This window comes from Taudactylus pleione, unplaced genomic scaffold, assembly GCF_031769625.1.
Source record: "Taudactylus pleione unplaced genomic scaffold, aTauple2 ptg000016l, whole genome shotgun sequence".
NCBI classification, from domain to species: Eukaryota; Metazoa; Chordata; class Amphibia; order Anura; family Myobatrachidae; genus Taudactylus; species Taudactylus pleione.
The window spans coordinates 365,611-371,866 of record NW_028284418.1 but is presented as its reverse complement, the minus strand read 5'-3'; positions in this window follow the sequence as shown (position 1 = coordinate 371,866).

The following is a 6,256-nucleotide window of genomic DNA, read 5'->3' as shown; positions in this document are numbered from 1 at the left end:
AACCAGTGCTAATGACTGTTAATCAAAAAATATGTGGACAAAAAGAAGCGCAGCCCTTTTAACCACCACATACTGACCCTAAGGGTGACATATAAGTACAATTTACGGCCCAAAAATGTTGATACTCTAGGGTGCCGTGATTTGAAAAAGTTTGGGAACCACTGGTATATAGACCTCAAAGCCTATCAGGCATTTTACTTTGCGGAAGTAAAACCAACAGATGGCGCTGTGAATTAATTACAAAATAATAAGTGAGAAAATAATGTTTATACAGTAATATATTTGTGTGTTCTAAAGGGAATCCAGTAGATTAGAGGGTGCTTTGTATAATATATTTTACTTTGCAAAAAAACTAATGCAAAACCAATAGATGGCATTCTGGGCCTGATTCAGACCTGGTCGCAAGCGCTGGGCGCTCGCAACCGGGTCGATGGTGGCCCAGAGCGCATGCGCACGATGGAGCCGGCTCCGTCGTGCGCATGCACGAGACCCGGATAGCGACGGGAAATCCGTCGCTCTGGGTCTCGTACCAAAGGGGGCGTGCTGTCGATGTTGAGTGACAGCACGCCCCCTTTGGTGGGCAGGCCGGGGGGGGGGGCTGCCCAGACGGAGGCGTTCCCATGCGAACACTTACCGTCTGGGGGAGGCCCCACTGACATCACGAGTGATGTCAGTGGGAGAGATTTCGGCTCTGTTTGAGCCGAAAGCTCTCTGGGGCTTGTGGCCACGAGACCCTAACACAAGGGTCTCGTCGCAAGTCCGTGGTCGCGATGGTCTTGACCATCGCGTCCATCTTCCTGGCCGCTCGCTATAGCTGTGGGTTGTCACCAACAGCTATGCGAGCGGACAGGAGGCCGTTCTAAACAAGAAAAAAAAGAGCGGCCCTGATTCAGAGCGAGCACTCTGTAAGAGCGACCGACTCTGAATCAGGGCCTCTGTTCCAGAGTTATAGCTACAATTTTATGATTTAGGAGTCTATGGGCCTGATTCAGGTTGGATCGCAACTGCAATAGCGGCTGGGATTACGCACGCAGTCTCACTGTGATGATATGCTAATCAACTGCGATTGTTATGCCGTCGCAGCACAACATACGGATGCCCACCTTAACTTACACACATCCGTAATATTTTGCAAGACTGCGAAAACATCGATGACATCGGTGACCATCGTGACCATCACCCTGGTCGGTCGCTAAGCTAGCGACCAGGAAGCCGCACTAAAAAAAGAAGCGGCTGCCCTCATTGAGAGAGCGATCGCTTCTTGCGACCGCCTCTGAATGAGGGCCAATATGTGGTCCAAGAGGCAAGATGCAGCACTGTCAGTCAGTATAAACTGATAAGAACAGATACTGCACTTGATCTTAGCCAAAAGGAGGTTTAAAGGACTTTATACCATCTGAAGATGGTGTAAACTACTGGGGCTAAACTCCATATAGCAAAGAGTTTAGTGCATAAGGATCAGATTGGGGATTGGTACGGGATCCCGGCTTTCAAAATCCCGTGCCGGCATCCCAACAGGGTTAGAATACCGCCATTTGTCAGTTAGTATTCTAACCCTCCCCCTCTCCTAACACTCGCTCCCCGATGCCTGACCCTAACCTCGCCAGCTAGTGCCTAAACCCACCCCCCCTTAGTCCCTAACCCCCCCTTAACTTCACTCCTTACCGTCGGGATGCCAGAGGTCAGGATGCAGGCACCATTATTCTGACAGGTGTCGGAATTCCGGCACCGCCATTCTAAGCGTCGACATCCCAACTATCAGGATTTTAACTGCATCCATCAGATTATAGTTCCCATTGATAATAATGGGGACTGTGATCTCAAATACTAATTAGCAGTTTGCCAGAGATTTCTGTGAAATCTCCTGCCTTGTGCTCTTAGTAGATAACTATAATACATAAAATTATGCAGACACTGCACTTTCTGCATATTTTTATGTAAACAACAGCTTGCTACATATGCCCCTTAAAACATATATGATTGAACCTTCCAAGTTACAAAAAGTAGATTGTACTACTTACCGTATACAAGTAATAATGTTGCTAGACACACAACGTAAATAGGTAGCTAAATAAGTAGTAATTTCCACTGTCCCCATACTATAGTATGGGGATTTAGAAATTATGTAATTCATCAAGTTCCAAAAAAGCATTTTTTTCAGAATTTGTAAGTGATACTGTATGCCACCCTGAGATGGCGTACAGCACCCAAATGTGTTCTCAAGCTGCCATTTAGATGGCATCTTGTGCAGCTGTGGGATCTGTTCAGATCCCTCCAGCTGATTACTTACCTTCGGCGTCTCTGGGCTGTCAGTGGCGTCCCTCCAGGCTCCTCAAGCAGGTCCTCCTGTGCTCACCTGCAGCTTTTCATGCAGGCATGCCGGGGGGGGGGGGGGCTTGCACTATAAACTGCAGGGTTGGCCGATGGGGGCTAGTATAGGCGTTAATGGAGAAGAGGTGGTTACAGGGGGCTGTGACAGAAACTGGTGGCAGGAGGAGAGGGGGGCTAGTATAGGCGTCGATGGAGAAGAGGTGGTTACAGGGGGCTGTGACAGAGACCGGCAGCAGCAGAAGGGGGAGAGGGGGGCTAGTATAGGCGTCGATGGAGAAGAGGTGGTTACAGGGGGCTGTGACAGAGATCGGCAGCAGCAGAAGGGGGAGAGGGGGGCTAGTATAGGTGTCGATGGAGAAGAGGTGGTTACAAGGGGCTGTGACAGAGACTGGCAGTAACAGAAGAGGGAGAGGGGGGCTGGTATAGGCGGCGGAGAAGAGGTGGTTACAGGGGGCTTTGACAGAGACCAGACCAGCAGCAGCAGGAGGGGAGGTGGTTATAGGCAGCAGTGGGGGGCTGTGACAGACACTGGACTGGTGGCAGAAGGAAGAGGAAGAAAGAGGTTGTTACAGGCTGCAATAGGGGAACCTATGATAGACACTGACAGTGGTGCGCAAGGGGGATAGTTGGTTACAGGCAGCAGCAGGGTTAGTGGGGGACAGACAGGGGGCTGCAATTCTGTGCGGGGGGGGTGGAGTGTAGGGGAGACAGTGATGTTAAGGGGGCTCGCACACTGAGGAAATCCTTATGGATACCTTAACTGTAGGGATAAAAGTATCACCATTCCAAAGAGCTGACCTGACAAAAACAGCAGCTTTTCGGTAGTTATACTTTAGGCAGTGAGACATGATGAATTCCTCTAAAAGTTTTTTAAACTCGCAGTGAGTTTAAAACATAATTATCACTAGTGATAATTATGTAATGATGAATAGACCCCTTAATGTTGTCTAGAATTATGTTCATATATGTGGCTGCCTAATGTATTATGTGATTTGCATTACATATTGCAAAAAGTAATTCCCACATAGGCTAACTACATTAAATACCAATAGAAGGCGCTGTGGTCCTCATCAGAATAACTGCTGTGCTCCATAAAAATAAATTTAAACCCAACAGAGGGCGCTGTAAAAGCATTATTACAACGGGATGCATTCGGCATCCTGGCGGTCAGGGTGCCAACACTGACATTACCAGTGTAGGAATACCGACACCGGTCAGAATCCCGGCGCCAGCATCTCTCCCCCTTAGTGCCTAACCCTCCCCCTAGTGCTTAACTCTAACCTCTAAACCTAACCCTCCCCCCAACCCCGCTACTTACCTTTGGCATCCCAGCGGTCGGGATGCTGGCGCCGGGATGCCAAAGGTAAGTAGCGGGGTTGGGGGTAGGGTTAGGTTTAGAGGTAAGAGTTAAGCACTAGGGGGAGGGTTAGGCACTAAGCGGGAGGATAGCTTTAGAGTGCGGGGAGAGGAGGGGAGGTTAGGTTCAGGCACTAGGGGGGAGGTTAGGGTAAGGCACTAAAGAGGGAGTGTTAGGGCTAGGGTAGGAGAGGGGAGGGCTAGCATACTCGCCAACAAGTGTCGGTATGTTAACTGTCGGGATTCTGACCGCCAGGATCCCGACTGTAGGTATTTCATACAGATTCCTGTAACATAACGGGCCAAATATAATAGGGTGAGAGTTTAGAAAATTTAATAAAGTCACAGAACAGGCAAACATGTTTTTCAGACTCAAAAAACACTCAAGATTTAATCTCTCATCCAGGTGTTTCCTGTATTAAAAATACAACTCGATCAATGTATTAGTGTGAGATGTATTAGGGTGCCATGGCGCACAGTTTGTGAACCAGTGCTATGAGACATTTCATAATGCATTTTACTTTGCAAAAGTAGAACCAACAGAGGGCGCTGTGAACTAATTACAAAATATCTGAGAAAATAATGCTTATATACAGTAAAACATACATTACTGACCAATAGAGGGTGCTGTGATAATTGTTTTATAACGTACTCAATACATTTTAAATTTTTATGATTTAGGGGTCTATGTACTAATAATTGCGGACCAACCGAGATTATTATGTATCCATTTTGCCAGGGATTTTTAATGAAAATATGCCTGCTATGTATAAAGGGGAACTCTCAAAGATGGCTGATTAACCCTGTCGAAGTCAAATAATTGGATGCGATCGTTTGCAATTATTATCTGACGATCCAGTTGTCTGTTGCCTGGTAAAGAGTAAATCGGAAGCATGCTTTGCGTCAGTGCAATCTGATGCACACAGATGTATATATATATATATATATATATATATATAAGTCAAGGTCTAGGCAAGAAACAGGTATGTCTGTGTGTGTTTGCATAATATATATATATATATATATATATATATATATATATAAGCTCCGCATACAGATACAATATGTGTGTGGCAATTGAAGTGTAACACAGAGACTGATAAGCTCAGCGGAAGTGTTCTGAATGCAGAGTTAAGAGCCATTGTCAGCCATTGTCAGAGTTAAGAGCCATTGTCAGAAACCTGCATATCTATAGCAATTGTATGCCTTTTGGTCAATGCTATTGTAGTTTAGAGGAACTAATATTTGCACTTCAAACAAGCAGAGAAAAGCCTTTGATGAGCTAGCATACTTCAAGACCCTAGCAAAGGTCTGCTGGTCACCTCAAAGAAGAACACCCTTACACCATGAAATTTGGTTTAGGCAAACCAAATATTAAATATATAAATTACACATACACTGATTCACATAATGCACATACATAGACATATGCTCACACATAGATGCTCGTATGTGTATTCACATGCATACACACGCACTATGCACATTTGCATTATACACAAGACATACATAAATAAAAATATGCACACCAGCGAATGTACACAACTATCTCACACTCACACATGTGCGTACTTATAAAAAGGTTCCCTCACATTAAGCTTAATATTAGAGGTTTTGTTAGCTAATAATTATGTTGTGAAATGTATTTATATGTTATTTAAGGTACAGAAACTAGTAGACATGTCATGTTTGGTACCATTCTAAATCCCTGTTTATTTGCAGATTGCCGGTTCTATCGGCAAGGAGATCGCATCATGCGTCCGCAAGTTGTGGATTATAGGGAATTAGGGATTAGAATGTATACCTCTGTATGTAGTGTCTTTTGGCTAGTTTAAACCAGTTCTTTGGAGGGAAACATAAAGAAGCTGTTGGAAAGCTGATCCATACTTCTGATGACACCATATGAACTAACCAATGAACGGAGTGACCTGAAGCAAGAACCAATGAGCATCTGTTATTCTGTGCCTTTGTGGTCTCTGAAACCTGTACCGAATATAGGCTTGTGAGCTGGGGCAGTAGTCAGTCATTTCTCCATATCCTTGGGTGACGGTGACCGCAGATTCAGAATTGAAATACTGCATACTGGACCAGTGCGCACGCGTATGTATCAGCTTGTACCTTTTGTATTTACTTGCTTTTTGCGCTAATTGTCTAGATCACAGCACGTTATACTTTTCATTGAATAATATAACTTTTTGTGCTTTGGAACCACAATTAGATTGGAAAGCAATTATTTCTTATGCAACTTGTAGAGCTAAATAGCGACATTTAGGTATAGCGATTAAAGGGTATCAATAACCCCTTCCCTAATGGACTGAATTAATACATTGAAACAGACCTTCAACAAAATGGTCACCAATCTGCAATACAACTACTATACTTTGAATGACAAGTGTGTACACCAATTAAATCAAGCTCCATGGACTGGAAGTCCAATCAAAAAAGTAACATGCACCCAGCAAATGATTTAAACAGCTAATTGGTATGTACAACATACCCCATACCTTAGCTTACCTCCCCAAGCCGTGTCATGTGATCACGCCACCCGGAAGTGAGTGTAAAGGAGCAT